Source organism: Zalophus californianus, chromosome 6 (genome assembly GCF_009762305.2).
Source record: "Zalophus californianus isolate mZalCal1 chromosome 6, mZalCal1.pri.v2, whole genome shotgun sequence".
Taxonomy (NCBI): Eukaryota; Metazoa; Chordata; class Mammalia; order Carnivora; family Otariidae; genus Zalophus; species Zalophus californianus.
In genome coordinates, this window is record NC_045600.1 from 126,091,481 (window position 1) to 126,102,941 (window position 11,461).

Sequence of the window (11,461 nt, forward strand, 5' to 3'; positions counted from 1 at the left end):
CAAGTGTTCATTGACGAATGAACGGATAAGCAAAATGTGGTCTATAGAAACAATGAAATATTATTCAATCTTACAAAGGAAGGAGATTCTGACACTTGCTACAACAATGAAACTTGAGGACATAATGTTAAATGAAATAAGCCAAGCACAAAAAGACAAATACTGTATGATCCCACTTACATGAGGCACCAGGAGTAATCAATTTCATAGAGGCAGAAGGTAGAATGGGAGTTGCCAGGGGCTGAGGAGGAGGGAGGAATGGGGAGTTAGTATTTAATGGGTACAGACTTGGTTTTGCAAAATGAAAAGAATTCTGGGGATGGTAGGTGGTGTGGTTGCACAACAGTGTGAATATACTTAACATTACTGAACTGTACAGTTCAAAGTGGTTAAGATGGTAATTTTATGTGGTGTGTATTTTACCACAATCTTTTAAATGTAAGGAAGAATGTTGAAAGAGGGAGGTGTTTATTGAAAATATTTAATTTCATCAACCAAAACATGTTTACCCTTTTTGATAAATTGGAGCAGCGGAGAGAGGCTGCCCTGGCCTCCAGTATCCCTTTCCTGTCTCAAGGTTCATGTCTGGAAAACTAAAATGGAAATTTACTTACACCCCAGTGTGTACTTTCTTTTGCTCTAAGTGTGTAACGAGGCACCCACTGTCTTCGTTAGTTCTGCTGGGTCAGCCCTGGAACCGGGATGGTGACCCTGGAGGTGACCAAGTCCTTCTGAATGGGAGAGAACGGTGTGAGGCTGAGGCTGAGGCTGGTCACAGTGGTGAAGAATGTCCCTGAACTTTGAAGTTCAATGAGCACTTTCCTTGGGGAGCTGGTTACCTGTCTGTGAACATTCCAACCCCAATTGGTATTGTTGGTGGCTTTATGACAATGTTTGTGATTCTATTGCAACAGTTAAAATTTTTTTTTGAAAAGTTAAAAATTCCTTAATTTTTATTCCTGATACCACTACCACAATTTACAGGGCAATATACCTGATGTAATGAAAAGAAAAAGAAAAAGACAAAGCTACAACAGATAAAAGACCTCAGGAATGTACATCTAATTGACACTACATTGCATTAATCAATAACTGCACTTTTTGCAAACTGTGGCTGTGACAGTCCTGAACAAGAAGGGTTTCCTGTTTAAGCTGCAGTAACTTTTTTGACTATGGATCATCGTTCCTTCTGTGGCAGATTTTTACAGTTCCTCTAATGCATTTGGGACGACTGTCTCAAAGTAACCTGCAGCTTTCCTGACAACTCCTTGCTCTCTCTCCTGCTAAGAACTGTAGCCCTTTTCTTCTGAAATTTTTTTAGAACCTTCTGCTACCATATCCACCACTTCCACCACCAGATCCATAACCACCACCATAGGGACTGCCCGAGCTTCTTCCACCAAAACTGCCCCCCTTCATGGGTCCATAATTTGATTGCTGTTGTCCACTATAATTTCCAAAGTCATTATAGTTCCCACCACCACCATAGTTACCTCCAATATTTCCTCCTTCATGGTAACCATCGTATCCTCCACCACCACCTCCATATCCGCCTCCTTGGTTTCCATATCCTGGTCCACCACCACCATAGCTTCCTCTACTACTATATCCAGGACCACCACCATAGTTGCCACCATCACCTCCAAATCCATTATATCCACCATCACCTCCTCCATAACTACCTCTGCTGCCACCACCTCCGCCACCATGGCCTCCTCTTCCACCGAAGTTTCCACCACGGCCAAAGTTACCACCACCTCCAAAGTTTCCTCCACGACCCATGAAGTTGCCAGATCCACCTCCACGACCTCTTTGTGATCCAGCAGACTGCATTACTTGCTTAGAAAGGGCTTTTTTCACTTCACAATTATGCCCATTAATAGTGTGGTATTTCTGAACAATAATTTTATCAACTGTATCATGATCATCAAAAGTTACAAAAGCAAATCCTCTTTTTTCCACTCTGCCTGTCTTCCATAACTTCTATGGTTTCAATCTTGCCATACTTTTCAAAGTAGTCTCTCAAATTATATTCTTCTGTGTCTTCTTTAATACCACCAACAAAAATTTTCTTCACTGTTAGATGGGCACCAGGCTTTACAGAATCCTCTCTAGAAACAGCTCTCTTTGGTTCCACTACACGCCCATCAACCTTGTGTGGTCGGGCACACATTGCTGCATCCACCTCTTCAACACAAGAGTAAGTCACAAAACCAAAACCCCTGGAACATTTTGTTTGGGGATCTCTCATCACCACACAATCTGTAAGTTTGCCCCATTTTTCAAAATGTTCTCTTAAACTATCATCTGTAGTTTCAAAGCTCAAACCACCAATAAACAGTTTTCTCAACTGCTCTGGTTCCTTTGGATCATGGCCCTCCATTTTGAGACTGGACTGCCTCTTCCAACTCGAGTTCAGTATCGCAACAGTTAAAATTTATAAACTTTCTTTCAGTATTTGTATCGCTGCTTTATTCTTTGTTAAATTATCTTCGGACAAAGTGTTATGAGAGAAAGTGAGGAAGGAAGGGTCATTTCTGAAAACAGTGAAAACAGGTGCACCTGCTGTTCCTCAGGAGCCCTGGGGCCATCCTCCCCTGAGCTTGCACTCAGCACCAAAGCATGGGTGCCCTTGCAGAGCCAGCATCTGAACAAGGAATGGCCTGGCACCCCTTGCCCTCATGGATCCAAGTGTGGGGTCCTGAAGCCATGGTACTCAAGCTAAGGGCGAAGTTTAGGATGTCGCAATAGCGAACTGTGATCCAATCCAGCTTCATCCTTACAAACTTGAAGAAGTCAAGACTGTAATTCTCTCCATTTTCAAGCTGGAGAACTAAGCCTTCAAGACAAAAAAATCGATTTTGTTCAAGGGTCACAGCCAGTGAATGGGAGACAAGAAACCCAGGTGGTTGGGCCTAGGGCCCACAGGCTTCCCTGCCACACAGCCTAGGTTTTGGTTGGAGGAGGAGTCAGCCACAAATACCACAGTGCAGAGCTCTGAAAATCGGGATTCCAGATGGGAAGTCAAGGATGCCTTGGTGCCTGAACAGATGACTGCTTTGGGTTTTAAATCTAGAAGGTGTTGAAAGGAGAGAATCAGGTGGTTGGAAAGAAAGTCAATACAGACTAGAATGTGTGTGCGCACGTGTGTGTGCGTGTGCGTGTGTGTGTGCGTAGGGAAGGGTCTCTGCTGAGCTCCCTCTCACTTCACCACATCCCTCTTCCTGTTTGTCTTTGTACCTGTGGCCTGAGAATTATGATTTCTTTCTTTATTTCCCTTCCTCCCTCCCCCCTTCCTTCTTTCCTCTTTCCTTCCTTCCCTCCCTTCTTTCCTTCCTTCCTTCCTTCTGCATTCCTGTATTTCTTTCCTTCTTCTTTTCACCTGTAGTTATAATTGTTATTTTTGTACCAGTTATAAACCATGAAATATATGGGATATGAGTTCCCTTTGCCTGTCAGGGTGGATAATAAGTAGAATTATTATTATTATCCACTTTTACTACTTATTATCCACCTTTTGATGGGTTTTCAGTGTCTTGGTCCACGTTCCACAGTGAAGTTCTTCAAAGATTCACATGATATCCATTCTCTCATTTCTCATTATCAAATACAATTTTAACCATTTCTAGCTTTGCTATAACAGAAAAGATGCAAGAGTTTATCTCTTCTATTTCCCGATAAAGGTTGCACACGTGCACACACATATAGACAACGTAGTATCTAGAAAACAATCTAACTCAAATTTCTGGCCATAAATCAAATTTGTGGATGGTGTAACCATATATTTTCTAGGCCTCGGGCTATGTGTAAGACAACAAGTCTCCACCTGATCAGGGTTGCGTTCCCACAAAATGTTAGATTTGTTTAAACGCTGTTCTGTCTCCAACCAGAACAGCACGGGATTTTACTGTAGCTTAGTGATGTTATTTTGGAAAACTGAGTGAGATGTAACTATAGAATCTAAGAAAATCTGTATTAAAGGGAAAAAACAAGCATCAATATTCGCTGCTTTTTTAACCGTTTATTTGGAAATGATTGTAGACTCACAAGAAGTTGTAAAAATAGTACATAGAGTTTCTTGAGCCCTCCAATGGTGACATAGCTGTAGCACAAGCCCCAAACCAAGAAATTAACATTTGGCACACACTGTTAACTAGACTACAGACCTTACTCAGTTTTACCTTTCTCTAACCTGCATTTGTATGTGTGTGTGCACACACACGTGTGTGTGTGTGGTTTTTTGCAGTTTTCCTCTGTGTACAGATTCATGCAACACCATGTTCTGGACACAGAACTGTTCCATCGTTGTCAATGAACTTTCTACCATCTCTCTATAATCTCACGCATCTGCCCAACTCTTGGATCAGTTCATCAGTTCATCAGTTAGGACAATTCCTAACCTATTCTCCAACTTTATAGTCTTGTCATTTTGAAAGTGCTTTAAGTTGACTCACCATATGAAACCATTTCAGATTGGCTTTTTTCACGAAACATCCTGCTCTTTAGATCTACCAAACTGTTGTGTATATCAAAAGTTTGTTCCTTTTATTGCTGAGTATTATTCCATTTTGTAGGTGTACCAGAGTTTGTTCAACCTTGCACACTTTGAAGGACTTTGGGGCTGTTTTCACTTTTTTATTAACATGAATAAAGCTGCTATGAACATTCATATACACGTTGTTGTGTGAACATAACTTTTCATTTCATTGCAATATCACATGGTTAGTGCACATTTAGTTCTCTAAGAAACAACCAAACTACTTTCAAGAGTGACCATATCATTTTTACATTTCCACCAACAATGTACTAAAGTTTCAGTTTCTTGACATCCTTGCCATGTTTGGTGTTATCTTTATTATTATTTTAGTCATTCTAATAAGTATGTGGTGATATCCCATTGTGGTTTAAATTTGCATTTCTCTAATAGCTAATGATGTTGCATATTTTCTCATGTACTTATGTGCCTTCTGTATCTCCTTTCGGTGAAAAGTTTTTTGTTCGTGTATTTTGCCCATTTGTCTAATTGGGCTTTTTTGTGTGATTTTGTTTTTGTCATTACTGTTTTTACTGTTGCATCTTGAGTATTCTTTATGTATTCTACATACAAGTCCTTTTCCAGGTTTGTGGTTTGCAAATATCTTCTCCTTGCCCATGGCTTGTCTTTTCATCGTCTTACAAGGATCTTTGACAAGCAAAAATTTTCATTTTGATGAAGTCCAATATATTACTTTTTTATTTGTGGATTGTGGTTTGGGAGTGAGGTCTAAGAACTCTGCTTAACTCTACATCCCAAAGATTTCCTCCTCCATTTTCTTCTAAAAGTTTTATAGTTTTGTTTTACATTTAAGTCTCTGATCCATTTTTTTTAATTTTTATTTTTATGTTAATCACCATACATTACATCATTAGTTTTTGATGTAGTGTTCCATGATTCATTGTTTGTGCATAACACCCAGTGCTCCACGCAGAACGTGCCCTCTTTAATACCCATCACCAGGCTGACCCATCCCCCACCCCCCCTCTGCTCTAGAACCCTCAGTTTGTTTCTCAGAGTCCATCATCTCTCATGGTTCATCTCCCCCTCTGACTTCCCCCCCTTCATTCTTCCCCTCCTGCTACCGTCTTCTTTTTTTTTTTTAACATATATGGCACTACTTGTTTCAGAGGTACAGATCTGTGATTCAACAGTCTTGCACAATTCACAACACTCACCATAGCACATACCCTCCCCAATGTCTATCACCCAGCCACCCCATCCCTCCCACCCCCCGCCAAGTCTCTGACCCATTTTGAGTTAATTGTGTAAGGTGTGAGATTTAGGTTGCAATTCTTTTTTTCCCCTATAGATGTTCAACTGCTGTAGTATCTTTTGTCGAAAGTTATCTTTCTTACATACAATTGCTTTTACACATTTGGCAAAAATCAGTTGAGCATATTTGTGTGAGTTGATTTCTGTGTTCTCTGTCCTGTTCCAGTGATCTATGTCTCTCCCTCTGCCAAATACCACATTGTCTTAATTACAGTAACTCTTAAAGTAAGACTTAATATCTGCTAGAGTGATTCCTCGCATTTTATTCTTCTTTCTTAACATATGTCTTTCCATATAAACTTTAAAATAGGCTTGTCTATGTCAAAAAGACTTGCTGGAAATTTGACATATGTTGCATTAAGATTATGGAATAATTTGGGAGAGAATTGACACATTCACTATGTTGAGTCTTCCTATCCAAGAACACAGTACATCTCCATTTGTTTAGATCTTCTTTGATTTTATTCATCAGTATTTTCTAATTTTGGCACACAGATTCTGGACATGTTCTGTTAGATGTATCTAAATATTTCTCTCTTCTTTTGAAAATTGCAAATACTATTGTATTTCTACATTTTGGTTTCTGTATGTTGTTGTTTATAAAAATACAATCTATTTTTATGTGTTGATCTTGTATCCCACAACCTTACTATACTTGCTTATTAGTTCTAAGACTTTTTTTCTAGATATCTTGGGATTGTCTACATAAAGAACCATGCCATGTGCAAACAGGGCCAGTTTTATTTCTTCCTTTTGGTTCTGTATCTTTTAAAAATTTTTTTCTTGCCTTTTGGAGCTAAGAATTTCAGTACTATACTGAGTAAGAGTGGTGAGAGCAGACATTTTATCTTGCTCCACATCTTAAAGGAAAGAAATTTGTCTTTCACCGTTGAGTATTCTGTATGCAGTAGGTTGTTTGTAGATGCTCTTAATCAAGTTTCAGAAGTTTTCTTCAATTCCTAGTTTGCTGAGAGTTTTTCATAAAATGATGTTGAATTTTGCCCATAACCCTATCAATTTTGATCATATCAAAAATAATTATCTCCAATAGCCAAATCATCTTGCTCCATTCTTGAGTAAGAAGAATAAAGCTGGAGGTATCACAGTCTCAGATTTCAAATGTATTATAAAGCTATAATAATCAAAACAATATAGTACTGGCACAAAAATGGATACATAGATCAATGAAACAAAATACAGAGCTCAGAAATAAGCCCATCCTTATATGGTCAATTAATCCACCACAAAAGAAGCAAGAATAGACAATGAAGAGAAGATAGGCTTTTCATTATTTATTTATTTATTTTTAACATATAATGTATTATCTGTTTCAGGGATACAGGTCTGTGATTCATCAGTCTTACACAATTCACAGCATTCACCATATCACATACCCTCCCCAATGTCCATCACCCAGCCACCCCATTCGTCCCACCCCCCACCACTCCAGGAACCCTCAGTTTGTTTCCTGAGATTAAGAGTCTTTTATGGTTTGTCTCCCTCTCTGGTTTCATCTTGTTTCATTTTTCCTTCCCTTCCCCTATGATTCTCTGTCTTGTTTCTCAAATTCCTCATATCAGTGAGATCATATGATACTTGTCTTTCTCTGATTGACTTATTTCGTTTAGCATAATACCCTCTAGTTCCATCCATGTCGTTGCAAATGGCAAGATTTCATTTTTTATGGCTGCATAATATTCCGTATATACCACATCTTCTTTATCCATTCATTTGTTGATGGACATCTGGGCTCTTTCCATAGTTTGGCTATTGTGGACATTGCTGCTATAAACATTGGGGTGCATGTGTCCCTTGGGATCACTACATTTGTATCTTTGGGGTAAATATCCAGTAGTGCAAATGCTGGGTCATAGGGTAAAGCTCTATTTTCAACTGTTTGAGGAACCTCCACAGTGTTTTCCAGAGTGGCTGCACCAGCTTGCATTCCCACCAACAGTGTAAGAGGGTTCTCCTTTCTCCGCATCCTCACCAACATCAAGACTATGTTTTCAATAAATGGTTCTAGGAAAACTGGACAGCTACATGCAAAAGAATGAAACTGGACCATTTTCTTACACCAAACACACAAAAAAAAACTCAAACTGGATTACAGACCTAGATGTGGGACCTGAAACCATAAAACTCCTAAATGAAAACATAAGCAATAATCTCTTGGACAGCAGCCTTAGCAACATATTTATGGTTATATTTCCTCAGGCATGGGAAACAAAAGCAAAATTAAACTATTGGGACTATGCCAAAATAAAAAGTCTTTGCGGGCGCCTGGGTGGCTCAGTTGGTTAAGCGACTGACTGCCTTCGGCTCAGGTCATGATCCTGGAGTCCCGGGATCGAGTCCCGCATCAGGCTCCCTGCTCAGCGGGGAGTCTGCTTCTCCCTCTGACCCTCTTCCCTCTCGTGCTCTCTCTATCTCTCATTCTCTCTCTCTCAAATAAATAAATAATATCTTTAAAAAATAAAAAATAAATAAATAAATAAATAAAATAAAAAGTCTTTGCATAGCAAAAGAAACCATCAACAAAACCTACTGAATGGGAGAAGATATTTGCAAGTGATATATCCGACAAGGGGTTAATATCCAAATATATACAGAATTTATATAACTCCACACCAAAAACCAAGCTGATTAAAAAATGGACAGAGAATCTATTCAGACATTTTCCCAAGAAGACATACAGATGGCCAACAGACACATGAAAAGATGCTCAACATCACTAATCATCAGGGAAATGCAAATCAAAACCACAATGATACATCACCTCACACCTGTCAGGGTGACTAGAATCAAAAAGACAAGAAATGACAAGTGTTGGCGAGGATGTCAAGAAAAAGGAACTCTTGTGCACTGTTGGTGGGAATGCAAGCTGGTGCAGCCACTGTGGAAAACAGTATGGAGGCTCCTCAAAAAATTAAAAGTGAAAATATCATATTCTCCAGTCATTCCACTACTGGGTACTCACCCAAAGAAAATGAAAACACTAATTTGAAAAGATACATGCATCCCTATGTTTACTGCAACATTACTTACAATAGCCAAGATATGGAAGCAATATAAGTGTCTGTCCATAGATGAATGGGTAAAGAATTATCTCGAGGGCTTTTAGTTGCTCTTAGCAGAAAGGAGCTGAGAGAAGTGAATCTCCATAGGCTTGTCTAGAACCAGAGGCCAGACTGTTTTTTTATGCTAAAGGTTTTTCCCTCTTGTACTTTGTAGCTAAAAATTCCTGGAATTTTTAAAAGAATATTGGAATAAATCACTTTTTTTTCAAACATATAAATGTCTTATCACATGCTTATTAAAATGTGATGAAGTTCAGTATAGGAAATATATTCAATAATACTGTAATAACTGCATGGTGACAGATGATATCTATATTTATCATGGCAAGCATTTCATAATGTATATAAATGTTGAATCACTATGTTGTACAACTTGAAACTAATATAATATTGTATGTCAACTATACTTCAGTTAAAATTGTTAAAAGTACAACAGTTTGCATTGGTCAACATAAGATGTATTAAAAAAAATGGGGCGCCTGGGTGGCTCAGTTGATTAAGCGTTTGCCTTTGGCTGGGGTCATGATCCCAGCGTTCTGGGATTGAGTCCTACATGGGCATAGATATATATATATAGATTATTTTAGCAACTTAATGTGAGCACTTTGTACAAAGCAAACTTTTTACTGCACTTTCCTTTTTTTAAAAAAAGATTTTACTTATTTGAGAGAGAGAGTGAGTGAGAGAGAGAGAGAACACAAGTGGAGAGGGGCAGAGGGAGAGGGAGAGGCAGAGAACTAGACATAGGGTTTAATCCCGGGACTCCAGGATCATGACCTAAGCTGAAGGCAGATGCTTAACTGACTGAGCCACCCAGGCGCCCCTGCATTCTCCTTTTTAATATCATCAACTTGTTTCCTTTCATTACGCCTAAATAATCATGGAGTCTAAAAAAAAAAGTGACATAGAATTAGGTTAACAGAGAAAATTTTATTTTAGTTGAAAATACATTGTGATTTCTGTGCCAAAGAAATCATGCATTTGTGTGTTAAGTGACAGAGTCATTGAAGGAAAGATTTCTTTGGTTTGTTTCTTAACTTTTTGCAATATTGAAAAGAGAGTTTGGGCTCTCCTGTGGACAAGTGTCTCCATGGGCACCATTACCCCGAATCAAGACCCACCTCACTCACCTTTAAGTATGACAAATGATACTGCCACAGAGTACCCCCAAGTGTTTGCTATTACAGACCACCTGTCACAAGTCTACCTGCCCGTGCACCACCGTCACAGAGGAGCAGGCCCCGGAACGGTGCCACCAGAGGGGCTGGAAGGAATTGGGCAAGAGAAACACGAAATCCCCTGGCTTAAATCAGGCACTGTCTTTCCATAATCATCTCCAGTATAAATACAGTGTATTTGCCATTTGCCACTAGTCATCCAAGGGTCCAGCCCAACCATTTCTTTGCTCATCCTGTGTATAAAAGCTACGTGCTCCCTGAGATGTGACTTACCTGCCTCATTTTCAGAAGGCCCGCAGCCCTCTGACCCTGCCCATGCAGAATGAACATGGGCTTAGCAACTTTTACATCAGCGACCTCTGTCCACAGCCTCTTGCATCCACGGCCGTTGTGGGCAGGCCCCAAGAGCACGCTGCAAATGTTGCAAGCCATCCTGGGCACCTGGTCTGGATTTCCCTGTGCCACTTCTATCTGTCACTTCTACCTCTGCTTTTTCCTGCCTAGTTTCTGCTTTTTCCACCTGTCCTTCAGGATGGGCATCCTGCCACCCATGACACTCAGGTGGGAGATCCCCGTGGGAAGCCCAGTCTTGCAGGGGACACAGATGACATGGATGTGACACAGAAAGACTAACTGTTTGCCCTCGGCCCATCTGGCCATCAGGAGGTCAGCTACGTGGGGATGAGACTTGACACACCTGGCCTGCTTTACTCCAGGCTCCTGATTCAGGGACAGTGTCAGATATAAGACAAACATTGGCATGAGGATTGCATACAACAAGAATGAATTCTGATTGCTGAATAAGTATACTTCCAGTTGGAGGAACACTGCAATGACAAACTCCCATGGGACTAAGTTCTCCGGAAAATTGCCTTCGGGGTACCCCAGGATTCTGTGACTGTGCAGAGACTGGAATCACCAACTGTCAGCTCTTCTCCAGGTCTGGATGACAGGGCATTTCAAGTCCCACTGGAGGACCCAGCAGGCTGACTAAGCACAAGGACCAACTTTCCAAGGGCCTGCAGTCTGCGGAGGGAATGACAGGGGAGAGTACTGATTCCAGCTTTTGAAAGAAAACACAGGATGAACATTAATTTTAGTTAAATATTTGTAAGATATATTTTTAATGTCAAACAGTCAATTATAATTCAACTGATATATAGTTAGATAAAAATTGCATTTGATTTTGGAGGTGGGGACATTTTGATGTGTTTGGTATGATGGGGTCTGGGTGGGAGAGCTTTGGTGTTTTAAAAAGAACCCAAAGCAAACTAGGAAAGCAGGACACAAAGATAGAAGGGTGCGGAAGGAAAACTACAAACTCAATAAGCTCATGCAAAATTCTGCAATCAGAAATTTCAGAAGGCAGCCATTTTCATGTCTGTTTTGTTAAA

The 11,461-nt window shown here is 40.0% G+C and overlaps 1 pseudogene; it reads right to left on the reverse strand.

Annotated features, from left to right (window-relative positions):
- Positions 1–942: 942 nt before the first annotated feature.
- Positions 943–2,383, reverse strand: LOC113909683 (annotated as a pseudogene).
- Between the last annotated feature and the right edge of the window lie 9,078 nt (positions 2,384–11,461).